Below are 18420 nucleotides of genomic sequence, written 5' to 3'. Positions count from 1 at the left end.
TTCCTCCACATCCCCATCCCACCCACTTACTCCCCCATCCCTCCCGTCATCCCACACACACCACACACTCACTACCCCCATCCCTTCCCCTTCCCTTCCCCAGCCCATACCTCCATTTCTTTTAACTTTCCAATTTCCTTTCTCTCTCTCCCTTTCCCTTTCAATTCTTCTCCAATTTCTCTCTCCTTTTTACTCTTCCATCTTCCTCCACTCTCTTTCCTTCTTCCATCATACCTCCACTCTCTCTGTACTCCCACCCAGTTTTCCTCCTCCCTCCCTCCCCTTCCCCCTCTTCCCATAAGGCTGTCGGTCTCCCAATATGAAGGTCAGTCCCTAGAGACACCACCCCTCCTGTAGCAGATTGTCCAGGCATCCACGTATACACACATTATTGTACACACACACACACACATTATTGAGCACACACACACACACACACACACACACACACACACACACATACACACACACACACACGACAGAGAAGTGTGTGTTCAGTCTCGTACGTAAACTATCATGGGAGAAAAAGTGTTGGTCTCCTATTCCACTGTATCAACCCAGGCCGTGTTCGTCACTTCCTTCTAGACGCATCATATAAAAAATAATCTCCTGTCCGAGAGAGAGAGAGAGAGAGAGAGAGAGAGAGAGAGAGAGAGAGAGAGAGAGACAGACAGACAGACAGAGCCGGTGACAGAAAGAGAGAGAGACAGAGAGAAAGAGAGAGAGAGAGAACAGTGTGATTCACTATTCTGAGGACCCCAAACAACGCTAGTATATCCGAAATTTAAGTGAATGGATTAATATGAAACTCTTCGTACGTACAATCTTTAGTCTGTCAGATATATGCTGTATTTGCGAAGTCTCCCTGACACGTGAATGTAAGGAGACAGTTGCTGGAAATAAAATGATCCTCACCCACCGGCACAGTACTTAGTGGCCATCAATTGGTCATTTTTTACTGATACGGATGACTATGCTGTGTTTGATAACTGGCCGCTTTTTTTTTTTTTTTTTCTGACTAACACAAGATTATTTTAAGGGTAGGGGCTGGAGGGGTAACTTTAAGGAAGAAGGATTTATAAACTAGCCTTGCACCACTCAATACTTAAAAGAAGTTTTCATTATTACGGATAAATCTAGCCATATTTAAGTCTGTGGGCAAGGTTACATTGAAAAAACGCTCTTGTATGGAACTCAGGATTCAGTTATGTTTTAACACTAAAGGAGAGCGCTTTCAGAAACTGATGTGTGATTAAACTGTAATGAAATGTTGAAAATAAGTGTAAAATTTCACTTACATCGTTTCATTAGTAACTAGAATTTTGACATTACTGTGGGGCCACTCATTAGTGAATCACCATCCTTCTATCTATCTATCTATAATCTATCTATCTATCTAACTACCTTCGTTTATCTGTCTATATATCTGTCTTTTTATATCTACCTGTGCCCGTCTGTGTCTATCTATCTATATCTAATCTGTCTTTCTATACCGTATCCGTACATTTGTATCTATCTATCAGTATCAAATCTATCTTAATCTGTTTATTTTGATTTTGGCTACTGCTTAGGAGAATTTTCTCTTGAGTTTACATATATTAAATTTTGGTATCTTTTCCAACAACTGGTACACTTGGGCACCTTAGGGACATAAATTGTTGTACATGTTTTCTAATTCTTGTAGTTCTGACTTTCCTGTGCTGTCTAAAAACTCCTAAGCATGGAGAGACGGAAGATTGGTGTGTGTGTGTGTGTGTGTGTGTGTGTGTGTGTGTGTGTGTGTGTGTGTGTGTGTGTGTGTGTGTGTGTGTGTGTGTGCGTGTGTGTGTGTGTGTGTTACTCTCATATTTACCTGTACTCACCTCTCACCAAGGTAAAAAGCTTATCTGTGCCACTGAATAACAAAACCACCATCTCTTGCTGGTACTCGCTGCACCGTGACTCATTTACCTAATGGATTTATTCTAGCCAATGCGTGACGTCATGGCATCGTTCATGAGATCTCCAGTAATTCATTTAAAAAGAAAAACTCTCCATAATAACATTTCTACATCAAAACTTTATCAAATATAACTTATATTCTTGTATTTTTTTTTTTTTTTTTTTTAACTTAGTGGAGATTCTAGTCCTTTTGCAAAATTTTTCGGCTAAGTCAATGGCTGAAAAGGACCACGCTGCGCAGCTGTACATCCTTACCATAAGCACTTCTTCGTGATTAGCATCGTAGTCTAGTGTTAGTGTCTAAGTTAAAGTGAACAGGGCATAGAAGTGGTAATCGGCGTTTATAAGTTCGGGTTAGCCATGTAACTTTATTATTATTATTATTATTATTATTATTATTATTATTATTTTTATTATTATTAAACATTATTATTATTATTATTATTATTATTATTATTATCATTATTATTATTATTATTGTTACTGCAATCATTTTATTATTATCATTATTATTATTAATATTATTATTATTAGTAGTAGTAGTATTAGTATTATTACTGCTACTATTATTATTATTATTATTATTATTATTATTATTATTATTATTATTGTTGTTATTATTATTATTATTATTATCATTATTATTATTATTATTAGTAGTAGTAGTAGTAATAGTAGCAATAGTATCATCCTGACTTCCTTTCCCACCCTAGGGCGGGATGAGGAGTAGCAGCTCCCAGACAGCCAAAGTTTGCCCAATTCAATGGACCACGCTTCCATTCACTCATCATTCAAACCCACGGAATCCTGGCTCCATCTGATAGGCCAAACGGTTTCACCACGTGTTGTAGCTTCATATATACTTATCCGATAGCGTCAAATCGAACGCTGTCATGTTAAAAAGGGGTGCCAAATCCCTGGTCATGTGTTTCTCCGCACAAAATTCATCCAGCCGGCTCGATCTCTTGTCAGTCCCTTAGCTCTCACCAACGTACTTATCTCTCTTCCTCACACACTCATCCACCATATTTCCTCCATCATCTTGACAACCTCGCCCTCCTCCCTCCCTCAAAATCGTCTGGGGAGATATACCTTCCTTTTCAAGTACTCTGTTGTCATCCATTCCCCTCCACATGACCCCTACCTTCTCAGTACACTCTTCTATTATGGTCTCCCCACAGGCTTCCTCATCCTGCATCTTTCTACGAATTACTGTTATTAACATGTAATAGGGCGTCCACACTGAAAATGTCGTGGAACATGTTTGAGCGAGCGAGCAAGCAAGTCAGGCAGTGCTAAATATTGTGTCATGTGGCTCATCATCTTCCTCTGATTTCCTGACCTGAAAATGCTAAAAAGATCATATTAGATTACACCAAAAATATTCTCTCACACTCTCCTAAAACCAATACTTCTCTTTGTATTAATTTTAGGTCTAGGGCCAAACGGAAGGTATTATTTGTTTTGAAAAGGCAAAACCCAAGCGTTGCTCTCAGTAGTCATCGGAAAATACTGCTGCGCTACTCACGCATCCTTAGACCGTTACTTCTTGCACAGCCCGACTGTTACGCTAATCTGTCTTTAAATAATCGTTTCCTCGATTTACGAAAAACTATTGGTAATTACGGGTTGTTTGCATGAAATGAAAATAATTGAGAATTTTTTATGCGATTTCCAAACTGTGTCTATCTTTCTTGTAACTTCTATAACCTTATCACATTAACCTGTCCTTTCACTCCGGTACGGCCTCTGGACCCTCCAGGGGAAACGTCGTCTGTGGCATTTTGGAGTCCGCGAGACTGGGAGGGCCCTCAGGCAGTACTTTGATTTTCCCTGAATGATTATTGCTTCCATGGCCGTGGAGCCATCTGGGTGTGCCTTGCGCATTACTGGAGGTTATTCTCTCGGGCATGGAAGCATACATTCCATTCTCATATCCTGTGATTAACGCAAGAAAGCCTTGGTTTAGATCACGCTTGTTCTAATGCTGTCCCGCAACAATAGGGAGAGGGCCTACAAAGCAGGTACCTTCGGAGCCAACCCATTCCCTGAATCACATCATTTTTACGTTTTCTGCCCGGAATCGTGCTCAAGTCTCTTCTTCGCTCTACTAAAAATAATTTCATCCGTACTAAATGCTCTCTCAACTCTCCAACTCGAATTCTTCCCCGCTCCTTCTGGCACCTTGCCAAAAAAAACATTTCTAACAACTTTACCTCTCATCATCCTTCTCTCTCCTTCTTTTCTACTCTGATGGTTCTGTAGCTATTTCTTCTACTGATAAAGCAGATCTCTTCACACGGACTTTCTCCTCCAATTCCACCTTAGGACGATTCCGCGTGCTGTTCCTCCATCACTTCCCCCCTCTGACTTCCTCTATGGCTGACATTAAAATTTCTTTTCAGCTGATGTATTTTCTGCCATCACTGGCCTCAGTGCTTAACAAGGCATATGGGCCTGATGGGGTCCCTCCTGTTGTTCTCAAGAACTGTGCTTCTGTGCTTACACCCTGCTCTAGGCAAACTCTTTGCCAGCCTTTGTCTGTCAACTTGACATACCTTTCCTCCTTGCTGGAAGTTTGCTCTCATTCAGCCAGTCCCAAAGAAGGGGTGACCATTCCCAACCCTCCAACTATCGTCCAATTGCTTTAACGTCCAGTATTTCAAAAGCTTTTCGAGTCAATTCTCAATAGAAAAATTTTAAGGCATCTTTCCTATCACAACCTTCTTCTCTGATCGTCAATACGGGTTCCGGTCAAGGGACGCTTCACTGGCGATCTTCTCACCATATCTTTCAGACCTCTCTGGGTCATCCTCCTTTTCGGGACTTTGGCGAAAGCTTTGGCCATTGCACTTGACATCTCAAAGGCTTCTCGATCGAGTCTTTCGAATCTTTAATTTCCAAAACTGCCTCTCTTACGGTTTCTATCCTTCTATCTGTGCCTTCACGCTGCTAGCTTTCCCTTTTCTGGTCGTTCTATAGCTGCTGTTGTAGACGGGCCATCGTTCTTCCTCCTAGGATCTATCAACAGTGGTGTTCCTCAGGGCTCTGTCCTATCACCAACTCTCTTCATTTTATTCATCAAATGACCTTCTAAGCTGTACATCTAACCCTATCCACTCATACGCTGATGACTCCAAATCCCTTCACCTTTCCATCTCGGTCTCCTGCAATGCTCCACCTCTTCAACAGTTACTTCAACAAACAAGGGATGAGGCTATGGCATACCTAATGTCTGACTTGGCTCTGTATCTCTGACTGGGGTAAAAATAATATGGTTGTTTTTAATGGATCTAAGACTCAGTTCTTACACCTATCACCCGACAAAATCTTCCACAGGTATACCCATTAAGGTCTTACTAATATTCAGCTTAATCCTTGCATCATCCTTTTGAACATGCTTGGGGTTTCATTTACTCGGGACTTATCTTGGAAAGATTGCATATTACATCTCTTGTAAAATCTGCTTCCAAGAGATTGGGTGTGCTAAGCCGACTCTGCTCTTTCTTTACCCCTGCACAATTGTTGACTCTATACAGGGGTTTTATCTTGCCCCCTGTGTGGAGTGCAACTAACTCATATGTGGGGAGTGCTCCCCACATACAGCTCCTTCCTCAATAGGTGGAGTCAAAGGCTTTTTCGTCTCATTAACTTCTCCTCCTCTTACTGACTCCGTTCAACCTCTGTCTCTTTGCCGCACTGTTGCATCTTTTTATCTCTTTTCTATCGCTACTTTAATGGTCACTGCTCCTCTGAACTGCCTGCTTGCATTCCTCCACCTTCTACGACGGGCGCGTAGCACCCGCTCTGGCAGCAAACTCTTCATCCCTTTTCTGTCCAACTCTCTAATGAAATAGTTAACAGTTACTCACAGTCTTTCATTTATGCAACAGGTCAACTCTGGAACTGTCTCCCTCTGTCTGTATTTTCCTGCTGCTTATGATCCTTCCAGTCTTTCAAACGCAGTGTGTCCAGGCATCTCAAAAATGATCGGATCTTGAATTTGGCTCTCTATTGTATTTGTTTTTCTCTTGGAGGGAACTGTTGTGGCTCATGGCCTTTGGTTCCTTCTTTCTCGCATAAAAAAAAAAAATGTCTGAAATATTCAAAAAAAGTTCGCTACTGTACTTCACAAAAGTTTTCCCTCCCGACCCCTGCCCCCTATTTCTTACTGATGCGATAAATCTATCGCTCGGATACATATGTCGGGGGTCCAAACTGGCGACTAATTTGGTGTTTCTAGGTTCGCTCAGCTTCGCTCGCTTGCTCGAACAATTATTATTTTTATTATTTATTGTTTTATTTTTATATATTTTATTTATTTATTTTTTTTTTTTGGAGGAGGAGTCTGTTCTGAATCTGCGTCCCCTCCCCAAGCCTCACGTTTATTTCCACACTTGTGCCCGTCACCTATATACAGTATGTATGCATGTGTATGTATGTATTTATGTATGTATATATTTATGCATGTATGTATGTATGTACTGTATAGGTAGGTATGTATGTATACGTATGAATGGATGTATGAATGCATGTATGTATGTAAGTATGTATTTATTTATATGTGTTCAGTATATATGTATGTCCAGTATGTATGTAATGTACTGGTATGTACAGGGTATGTATGTATTCATATGTGTTCAGTATATATGTATGTCCAGTATGTATGTATGTACTCGGTATGTATGTATATTTATGTATGTATGTATTTATGCATGAATGTATATGTCACTGGTATGTATGTAGCTGTACCACTGCAATTTATCTGTATGTAAAACATGTATGTACAGTATCTATGTACAGTATATATCACCACCACTCACATCCACTCAGCACGTTCCATTGACACAACCGCCATTCAGACCTAACCTAACGCGACTATCCTCCAGCACAACTCCCTTCAACTCTCTTGACCCTTCACCGCACTATTGCATCTTTATCTCTTTTTCTGTCGCTACTTCAATGGTCACTGCTCCTCTGAACTGTCTGCTTGCATCCTCTCCGACCTCTGCGACGGATGTGTGTAGCACCCGTCTAGCAACAAATTCTCCTCTCTTTTCTGTTCAACACTCTAATGCAAGAGTTTAACTGTTACTCCCAGTCCTTCATTTATGCAACAGGTCAACTCTGAACTGTCTCCCTCTGTCTGTATTTCCTACTTCCTATGATCTCCAGTGTGTCCAGGCATCTCTCGGAAATGAACGGATCTTGACTTTGCCTCTCTTCTGTATTGTTTTTGTTTTTTTCTTGGAAGTAACGGTTTGCGGGCTCCTGAGATTTGGTTCCTTCTTTCTCGCTGCATAAAAAAACTACCTCACCCACAACCACAACTGACAACCACACCCACCACCACCACTACTACAAACACTCTCATAGCCACACCATCAGCACTAACAACCACCACAACCACTACCACACTATCACCTCTACTCTACCATCACCATAGCTGACCACCACCACTCCCAGCCACACCACCACCACCACTAACTACAACCACTCCACCACCACTAACAACCACCACAACCACACCTTCACCGCCACCACCACACACTAGAATCACTCCGACGTGTAGCAAATGACGCTGACATAATAACAATGAGTTGGGCTGAGAGAGGCAAGCTATCTGTCCTACCCAGCTTCATTATGGCCCTCTCCACCGTCTGCATCCTTAGTTACTATCATCACCACTGTCACCAGCCTCGCTATCACCACTAAGCCACCAGCCTCGCTTATCACCACCACTATCACCAGCCTCCCTCATCACCACCTCTAATACTCACCACCACAATACATGTACCCTGCTTTATCACTACTACTATCATCACTATCACCACCACTACATGTACCCTGCTTATCACTACCACTATCATCAGCTATCACCACCACTACATCTCCCCTGAACACTCTAGTGTAACCTAACCTAACCTATCATACTCTACCCTACCTTTTCCCTACCTAACGTATCCTCTACCCTAACCTAACCAGGACGTCACCTCACCCACCCTAACCTGAACCAGACGTCACCTCACCCACCCTAACTCTAACCAGACGTCACCTCACCCACCCTAACCTAACCAGACGTCACCTCACCCACCCTAACCTAACCAGACGTCACCTCACCCAACCCTAACCTAACCAGACGTCACCTCACCCACCCTAATCTAAACCAGACGTCACCTCACCCACTCCTAACCTAACCAGACGTCACCTCACCCACCCTAACCTAACCAGACGTCAGCCTCACTCCACCCTAACCTAACCAGACGTCACCTCACCCACCCTAACCTAACCAGACGTCACCTCACCCACCCTTGCCTAACCTGTCCCAAACCAAACCTTACCTCACTTCACTTACCTACTCCAGCCTAACCTAGCCTAACTTAACTAGACTTCACTCTCACAACCACAGCCACACAACCACTACCACACCACCACAACCACAACACCACTACCAGCTAATACCTGCTACAATCACAACACTACTACCAGCCACATCACCACAACCACAACACCCACTACCAGCCACCACAATCACAACACTACTACCACAACCACCACAACCACAACAACCACTCACCACACCCCACCACAACCACAACACCACAGCCACAACACCAACTACCATACCACCAGAATCACAACACCACTACCACACCACCACAACCACAACACCACAGCCAACAACACACTCTCATCATACCATACCACCAGAATCACAACACCACTACCATACCACCAGAATCACAACACTACTACCACACCACCACTACCACAACACTACCACCAAACCACCATAAACTGTTACAACACCTTGCAGCCACAACACCACTACCACACTACCACACCTCCAATAAACAGTAATACTCACCACACCACCACAACCACAACACCACTAGCCACAACACCACCTACCACACCCACAACAGTACTACCACACCAACGACAAGCACAACACCACTAACCACAACACCAACAACCACACAATACCACAATCACAACACCACAACCACACCACCACAACCACAACACTACTACCACAACACAACAACCACAACAACAACCACAACACTACTACCACACCACAACAAACTTCACAACACCACAACCACTCACCACAACACCACAACCACAACACCACTGCCACACCACCACAAACCACAACACCACTACCACACCACCACACTACCACACCACCACAACCACAACATCACTACCACAACACCACTACCAGCACCACCACAACCACAACACCACTACCGCACCATCACAAATCCACAACACCACTACCAATAACCACCACAACCACAACACCACTACCGCACCATCACAACCACAACATCATTACCACAACACCAAGTCAACCACAACACCACTACATTCCAACCACAACCGCAACACCACACTACGGACACCACCACAACCACAACACTACTACCACAAACACCACCACAACCGACACAATACAACAACCACTCACAAAACAACCACGCGGCCACACCATCACAAAACAACCACAGCCACACCACCACACAACTACCACAAAACACCCACAGTCACACCAGCACCACAACCACATCACCATCACCACAACCACACCACCACCACAACCACACCACCACCACAACCACACCACCACCAATAAACTCAACACCACCACCACAACCATCACCACCACAACCACCACCAGACGCTCACCCATCAATAAGTCGCCAAGGAGAAGGGGGCTATGTATCTGTGCCCACTCGGTATCATTGAGGGCTCTACGGCATCAGCATCTTCAATTAACCACGCTTATGGCTCTCACGCCTGGTACGTCAATGAGGAGGAGATGTGTTGGGGACCAGAATATCCTGCTTAATTCACACTACACCCTTGTTGGAGTGAGGACCTGAGGGACTGGGTGGTTGGAGGAAGGACCTTGAGAATTGGGTGGTTGGAGAAGGACTCCCTTTGAGGATTGGGTGGTTAGAGGTCGATCTTGGGGATTGGGTGGTTGGAGGGAGGACCTGAGGATTGGGTGATTGGAGGAGGACCTCCTGGAGGGATTGGGTGGTTGGAGGAGGATCCTTGAGGACTGGGTGGTTGGAGGAGTGACCTTGAGGACTGGGTGGGTTGGAGTGAGGACCTTTGAGGATTGGGTGGTTGGAGGTCGATCTTTGAGGATTGGGTGGTTGGAGGAGGACCTTTGAGGATTGGATGGTTGAGAGAAGCTTGAGGATTATGTGGTTGGGGGAGTGAGCTTATGAGGGATTGGGTGGTTAGAGTAGGACCTTGAGGATTTGGGGTGGTTGGAGGTAGGTGAGCTTGAGGGATTGGGTGTGGTTGGAGGGGGACCTTCAGGATTGGGTGGTTGGAGGGGAGGACCTTGAGGATTGGGTGTTGGAGGAATGAAAGATATTAGAATAGTTGCAGTATAGTCACTAACCCTTGCTTTTGGAGGAGAACCTTTGAGGATTGAGGATTAGTTACACTCGAGTGAGAGGGATTTAGAGATGTTATAAATCCTGGGGGTTGGAATCTAAGGGGGATTAGAAGGTTGAGATTTAATCAGGAACGGAATCGAAACGATTGGGAGGATTGTCAAATAAGACAAGTGACCAGGGTCCGTATTCTCCTGTAGCACCTGTTCCTTAAATTCTGATTTATATTCAGAAGTACCCATTAACATCCTCTCTTTTGCCTTTTCTATCTTTTTTTAATGTTGACATAGGTTGCATGAGTAACACGCAAGAATATAGCAACGGAGGCAGAATATATATATATATATATATATATATATATATATATATATATATATATATATATATATATATATATATATATACTGGTTGGGAAGAGGGTGTAAGGGGAGCAGATTCAGAAATAAACCGGTAAGGAAGAGGCGTAACGAAGCAGATTAAGAAATAAATCCGGTAAGGAAGAGGTGTAACAAAGCAGAATCGGAAATAAAACGGTATGGAAGCGATGTTAAGTACCTCAGTTCCACACACACACACACACACACACACACACACACACACACACACACTCGCTTGCTGGAGGAGCTTTTGGGGATGAGTCGCAATGAGAAAGGCATTGTGGGTGATTCAGGAACTTTGGGATTTTAATTAGCACTAGACCGAATTAAACCCCTTGAGCCGTAAGTCAGTAGGTAGAGGATTCGAAGTTAAGAAAACATGATGAAAAAATAAGAAAAATGTTCAAAAATAAGAAAAAAAATGATGGAAAACAAAAATGAAAAGAAAAAAAAAAACAAATGAAGAGAAAAAAATGGAAAATAAAATTAGAAAAAAAAGTTTATGAAGAAAAGATAAATGAAAATTACGAGAAGGGAAATTTAGGAGAAGTGGTGAAAAAATGAAAATTGAGCAAGAAATGAAAAATGAGAATAATTATGAATAATGAAAGAATTAAAGAATAAGAAAAATGGAAAAATAAGAAAAATAATGAAAAAAATCAAACAGATGAAAGAAGAAAAATGAAAATATAAGAAAAAATGAAAAATAAGAAAAATGAAAGAATAAGAAAAATGAAAGACTAAGAAAAATGAAAGGATAAGAAAAATGATGAAAAATTAGAAAACAATTATGAAAAACTCATGAAAACTAAGGAAGATTATTAAATAAGGAAAATGATGGAAAATATAAGAAGAAAAGGGAAAATAGAAAATAAAAAATAAGGGAAATGAAGGAATAAGAGAAAATTATGAAAATATGAAAAAAAATGAAAATTAAGAACAAAATGATGAAATATACAAAATGAATAATGAGCCACGTTGAGTACACCGCTTCCATCCGACTCAGCGAAGTTAAGCAACGTTGGGTCTGGTTAGTACTTGGATGGGTGACCACCTGGGAACACCAGATGCTGTTGACATAACGTTCTCCCTACGTGTCAAGTGGGGTTGGTGGAGGATTAATGTCCCTCCCTGTAAAACAATTAACTCTAAGCCCTTGGCCACCCCGTTTGGGATACATGGCGTCTGGCAATGGATGGATGGATGGAATAATGAGAAAAAAGAAGAAAAATGAAAAAAGAAAAAATGATGAAAAATGAGAACAATGGCGAAAAAAGAATAAAATGATAAAAAATAATGAAAAATGATAGAAAATAATGATGGAAATGATATTAAATTATGGACGAGTGTCCCCTTTCATCCAATTACATTTCTCTCTCTCTCTCTCTCTCTGCAAGTAAGCTAAAATTAAAAGTGTAGGTCTCAGGAACGAAATATAAAAAGACATTAAACGAACGAGAATGAAAAACCCTTCTCGGTGAAAATAAGTCGCAAGAAATCATGCGTTTCGAACAGGATCGCTTCTAATTACGATTCGGCATAAGAGTTTCTCGTGGACTGACTATTGGAGTGAAGGTGAAATAGAAGGTTAGGAACGAATGAAACTGTCTGGTTCTATATCTATCTATCTTGTCTGTATATCTATCTGTCCATCTGTTTGTCTGTCTATCTATATCTCTAGCCAGACGCCTTAATCCCGTAAGGGGTGCTTTACAGGACAAGTCGCCTCCATGTCGCCCTGTCCCCAGTCATTTACGCTGCCCCTCCCCCAGGATTAAACCCCCTCTCTCATACACTTTCAACACATCCCTCCATCTCATCCTTGGTCTTCCTCCTCCCCTTCCCCCCCCCCTCCGCCTCACTAATGAAATGCAAAACTTTGTATATTGGTATAGGAGTAGCTTCTGAGTGGAGGGGAGGTGAAGGTGAAGGAGAAGCTGGAGTGAGGAGGACTTGGAGTGGGGGGAGAGAGGTGATAAGAATAGGACATTTAATTGAGAGTTGCGTTTTGGAGGAGGAGGAGGAGGAAGAAGAAGGGGAGGAGGGAGAAGGAGAAGAAGCAAGAAGAAGAAGAGCAGGGTGGAAGAGGAGGGAAATAATAATAACAATAACAGTTCGCAGCAAAACTCTGCCTATAATTAAGAAGAAACTAAATACGTCATCGAACTGGATGAGATCAATGACAAATCAATTAAAGGAAGGGAGTCTTGTGGATTTCAGGTGCAATTAGGGGGATAGTTAGGGGTGATTAAGACGTTGAGAGTCTATTTAGGAATGAAATTGAAGTCCTTTGAGAGTAATGATGGTTAGGAGAGCAGTGGTGAGTGGTAAGGAAGGAAATAAACAGTATTGCATTGAAGGGTGGAGGTGGAGGAGGAGGAAGGGGAAGAGGAGAGGAGGAGGAGGAGGAGGAGGAGGTGGTGGTGGTGGTGGTGGTGGGGGAGTGAAGAGGAGGAATACAAAGCGAATAAATAGGGAAAGCAAACAGGAACAGACCTTATGGTTCTTTTCTGAGGCTGCTTTTGTTACAAAGTGTACTGTGATTACAAGCTCTAATTCTAACATGCTGAAGGATAAGGATAGTACAGCAAGAAGGCTCCCTCGCCTCCAAACCTTCCAGGGAGAAAGTGAGAAAGACCACCACGCAGCATGGAAAAACTGACATGGAAATTTCATAAATAAAATGTTACATTCTATAATACTTTATCTATAAGCTACCTGTAAGAGAAAGTAATGAAGTAAAATGAGTAATCAAATAAATATATAATGCATGACATTATGTATGGGTATGGTGAGTTAACGGGGCGTCTGAAGATATAGCGTGGAAATTGCACAGTGCACAGTGTGGATGTACAGAGGCGGTGCAAGTGGCAGCCTTGCCTGGCACCTTTAATGTAGGCAGCAGTCAATCAGGCCCCCAGCTCCGTTCACTTCACTGTGACAAGGAACTTTCGTGCAGAACATGGGTACACAAGTTACCTCCTGAAGCAGTGACCCCTGATACATTAAAAAATCCTGATGCTGGCGGTCACTTAACTACCAGGGACCCTCAGTGATCCATCAGCCTATCACAGGTCGAAAGTAAAAGTAGTGACCACTTCAACTCAGGGCTGGGTTATCAGTGCACAGATCCTAGTCTGTGCTTATACTACAGCATTTGCATTTGTTAATAAATTGGTAAATTCTAATGACATGACGCGACGCTATGTACAGGTACGCCAAGTTTAGTGGGGGAGGAGAGAGGAGGAGGAGGAGGAGGAGGAGGAGGAAAGTTAAAAAATATTGGTAGTAATTACAGAAACATTGTTAATAATTGTCAAAAATATCGGTGTTAAGTTGCCAGGAATAATAAATAAAGCCAGTAAAAATAAAATGGCAATAAAGTCAATAAAGTAATTAGTCTAACAAAGTCACTGCAATAATAAAGTTAATTGGCCAAGCGTGGGAGAGGATATTGCCATGTGGGTGGTTGAGATTCGAATCATGGTCCGTGTCAACATGCGAGACCACGTAGGGTAAACTGAGAGAGAGAGAGAGAGAGAGAGAGAGAGATTTAACCCTACCGAGTTGCCATCACAAGCCAGACAAACAGTGAGAGCAAATTCCATAATAATTTAAATGATATGCTACGTTCACTGTAACCTGATCTAAAAATTGCCTTTCTCTCCTTAAATGCTGAGTTGTGGGAATCTTGATTAATGATAGGAATATGATGCTAGTCACGAAGAAGTGGATTAATGCTGGAATATTTTACTAGTCACGAAGAAGTGTATTAAGACTACGATATTTTGCTAGTCACGAAGAAGTGGATTAATGCTAGGATATTTTACTAGTCACGAAGAAGTGAATTAAAATGAATATTTTACTAGTCACGGAGAAGTGGGGTTGACAATGTGCTGCTAGTCACGAAGTAGTAGAAACTGAAATTTTAGAGATGTCATAACTATCTATCTATCTATCTACTGCCAGACAGCCTCAATCCCGTTTGGGGTGGCCACACAAATCGCCTCCAAGTCGCTCCTGTCCCCCCGCCATTTCACTGCCCTGCTCCCAACTCTACACACCCCTCTCTCATATACCTCTCCACCCCATCCCTCCATCTCATCCTCTTCGGCTCTCCCCCTCCCTTCTTCCCCTCCACCTCACCTCACATACACTCTCTTCTGTCAGTCTTTCACCCTCCATCCTCTCCACATGGCCAAACCCACTCTCAGTGTGTTCCCTCATAACGCTCCCTATCACATCCACATCAACACCACAACGTTCCTTTATATCCTCATTCGTCAGCCTATCTCTCCACGTGACTCCACAGGCTCCTCCTTAAATAACTCATTTCCACTGCTCCTCTTCACTCTTGACTTGTGTCCTTCCAACAACGTCCAAGCTTCACTTCCGTACGTTAGAGTTGGTATCACAATACTGTCATGTAACTTTTTCACTTCCATGCTCACTTCCCTGTTTCTTATCACTGCTTTCAAAGAACCAGCAACCTTTCTTCCCTGCTGTACCCTTTCAAGCATCTCTCACCTCTCCAAACCTCCATCCTTACCTCTCATCACACTACCCAAGTACTTAAACGTACTCACATTTTCCAATTCCTCACCATCCAACCTCGCTGTACATTCACTGACTTCACCTCTCTCAAAGACCATCACTTTACTCTTCCCTACGTTCACCTTCAGATTCCGTTTCTTACACACTCTCCCAAACTCATCCACCAAGCCTTGGCAGCTCCCCTTCGTCTTCACTCAACAACACAGTATCATCTGCAAGCAACAGCATTACAGGGAGTTTCCAAACATTATCCTCTTCACCAGGGCCACTCCAACATCCACTACCCTACCTTGTACCTCTTTTATTACTCCATCCCATGTAACAGACTTGAATAACCACGGAGACATGACACATCCCTGTTTCAACTCCAACTTTCAAAGAGAAAAATTCACTTAGTTTCGCCATCCACACGCACTGCAGCCTTTCGCACCATCATACATACTCTTCACAGCATTCACCACAACTTCCCATCTACTCCATATACTCTTAACACTTCTCCACAATTCCTTGTCTATCCACCCTGTCATATGCTTTCTCCAAATCCGTGAAAGCCGCATACAACTTCTTTCCCTTCTCTAGAAACTTTTCCACTAAAGATCTAAGAATGAATATCTGATCTACACAGCCTCTTCCTTCCTAAAGCCTCCCTGTTCTTCTCCAACTAATTCCTCTGTTCTTTCTCTAACTCTGTCAGTAAGTATCCTACCATACACTTCTTCCTATTATACTAAGAAGACAAATACCCCTATGATGTCATAAAAAAAAAAAAAAAAAAGTTTATAATTATGTTGAAAGATGAAAGTACTAGGTGCAGGCAAGTACACAAAATCAAAATCAGGCCGTTTTCATTAATTGATTTATTTTTGACTGACTAATATAATCTTAACTCTTCTGCCACGGGAAGTCAGTTTTCTAGCAATGTCACTTACCTTGCTTGTGTGTGTGTGTGTGTGTGTGTGTGTGTGTGTGTGTGTGTGTGTGTGAGAGAGAGGGACAGACAGACAGACAAACTGGACAAGCATATAAGCGCGCACACACACACATGTTGGGATGCTTTGAAGCTGCATGATTACTCGCGGCTGCTTCTAGTGAGTAGTGGTAGTGGGTAGTGAGCAGTAGTAGTGGTAGTGACAGTGGTAGTGGTAGTGGTAGTGGAGAGTGGTAATTGTAGTGAGTGACAAATGATAGTGACAATGACAGTGTGGTAGCGGTAGTGATAGTGGTAATGGTAGTGGTAGTGACAGTGGTAGTGACAGTGGTAGTGGTAGTGATCGTGGTAGTGGGAGAGTGGTAGTTGTAGTGACAGTGACAGTGGTAATGGCAGTGGTAGCAGTAGGGACAGGGGTAAATGTGGTAGTGGTAGCAGAAGTGACAGGGGTAATGGTAGTGGTAGTTACAGTGGTAGTGAGTGGTAGTAGTAGTGGGGAGTGGTAGTGGTAGTAGACTGGTAGTGGCAGTGGTAGTGGTAGTGACAGTGTGGTAGTGAGTGGTAGTGACAGTGGTAGTGAGTGGTAATGGTAGTGGTAGTGACAGTGATAATGGTATCTCGTAGTGACAATGGTAGTGGTAGTGACAGTGTGTGTGTAGTGACAGTGGCAGGTGGAAAAGTGATCTGGCAGTGGTAATGACAGTGGTAATGGTAGTGGTAGTGACAGTGGTAGAAATAGGTGTGGTAGTGACTGGTAGTGACACTGGTAGTGGTAGTGGGTAGAGACAGGTGGTAGTGGTAGTGACAGTAGTAGTGGTAGTGGTGGTAGAGACAGTGGTAGGTAGGTGTGAGTGACAGTAGTAGTGGTAGTGACAGTGGCAATGGTAGTGACAACGGTAGTGGTAGTGAGTGGTAGTGTAGTGGACAGTGGTAGTGGTGGCAAGACAGTGGTAGTAGGTAGTGACAGTAGTAATGGTAGTGGTAGTTGTAGGGACAGTAAAGGTGTAGTGGCAGTAGTGGTAATGAGTGGTAGAGGTGGTAGTGGAAAGTGGTAGTGGTAGTGGTAGAAACGGTGGTAGTTGTAGTGACAGTAGGAAGTGGTAATGGTAGGACAGTGGTAGTGACAGTAGTAGTGGTACTGGTAGGACAGTGATAGTGGTAGTGGTGTATTGGTAGCCAGACAGTGAAAAGTAGTGATAAAAGGTATTGGCAAAAGACAGTGGTAGTGGTAGTGGTATTGGTAGAGACAGTGGTAGTGGATAAAGGTATACTTGGCAAAGACAGGTAGTGGTAGTGGTATTGGTAGAGACAGTGGTAGTGGTATGGTAGAGTGTGACAGTGGTAGTGGGAGTGGTAGTGAGTAGTGGCAGTGACAAGTGGTAGTGGTAGTGGGTAGTGGCAGTGAGCAGTGGTAGTGGTAGTGGTAATGACAGTGGTAGTTGTAGCTGGCAGTGAGCAGTGATAGTGGCTGATGGTAGGTATGTTAGGAGACAGTGGTAATGTGCAGGTGTCCTGTCTCTGTTAAGGTGTATTATACGTGTGTGTGTGTGTGTGTGTGTGTGTGTGTGTGTGTGTGTGTGTGTGTGTGTGTGTGTGTGTTTATGTTTATTTGTCTTATTATTGTATGTGTGTGTATGTGTGTGCTTATTTTGTCATTTTATTGTGTGTGTGTGTGTGTGTGTGTGTGTGTGTGTGTGTGTGTGTGTGTGTGTAAATGTGTGTGTCTGTGTGTCAAAGTGTATGTGTGTGTTATTGTGTATGTGTGTGTGTGTGAATGTGTGTGTGTGTGTGTGTGTGTGTGTGTGTCTGTCTGTCTGTCTCATTCTGTCTGTCTGTCTGTTTTATTGTGTGTGCGTGTGTGTCTGTCTTTGTTCTGTCTGTCTGTTTTATTGTGTGTGTGTGTGTTTGTGTGTGTGTGTGTGTGTGTGTGTGTGTGTGTGTGTGTGTGTGCAATATGCATTAGTTTGTGTGTGTACATGTTCTTTCTTGTGAATATTTATGTGAAAGTTTTTGTGTGTGTGTGCCGTCACCCAGCCTATCACTCCCACACCTTATCTCTTCATCATTAATTACCAGTCTTCATCACACCTGGAATCAGTTTTATCGCTCGTTTCTAACATATTTCATATCCAATATTGCTATTTCCTATCCAACGTGTTAGAAAAAAAAGAAAATCTGTCACTTTTTTCCTGTTCTAATA

The 18420-nt window shown here is 42.8% G+C and overlaps 1 pseudogene; it reads left to right on the top strand.

Annotated features, from left to right (window-relative positions):
- Positions 1 to 11699: 11699 nt before the first annotated feature.
- On the top strand, positions 11700 to 11817 carry LOC145389819 (5S ribosomal RNA; annotated as a pseudogene).
- The last annotated feature ends 6603 nt before the right edge of the window (positions 11818 to 18420 follow it).

Source organism: Coenobita brevimanus, unplaced genomic scaffold (genome assembly GCF_032717465.1).
Source record: "Coenobita brevimanus isolate Jiangsu-jjx unplaced genomic scaffold, ASM3271746v2 jjx.HiC_scaffold_2378, whole genome shotgun sequence".
Classification (NCBI taxonomy): domain Eukaryota; kingdom Metazoa; phylum Arthropoda; class Malacostraca; order Decapoda; family Coenobitidae; genus Coenobita; species Coenobita brevimanus.
This window is presented reverse-complemented; position numbering and strand designations above follow the sequence as displayed.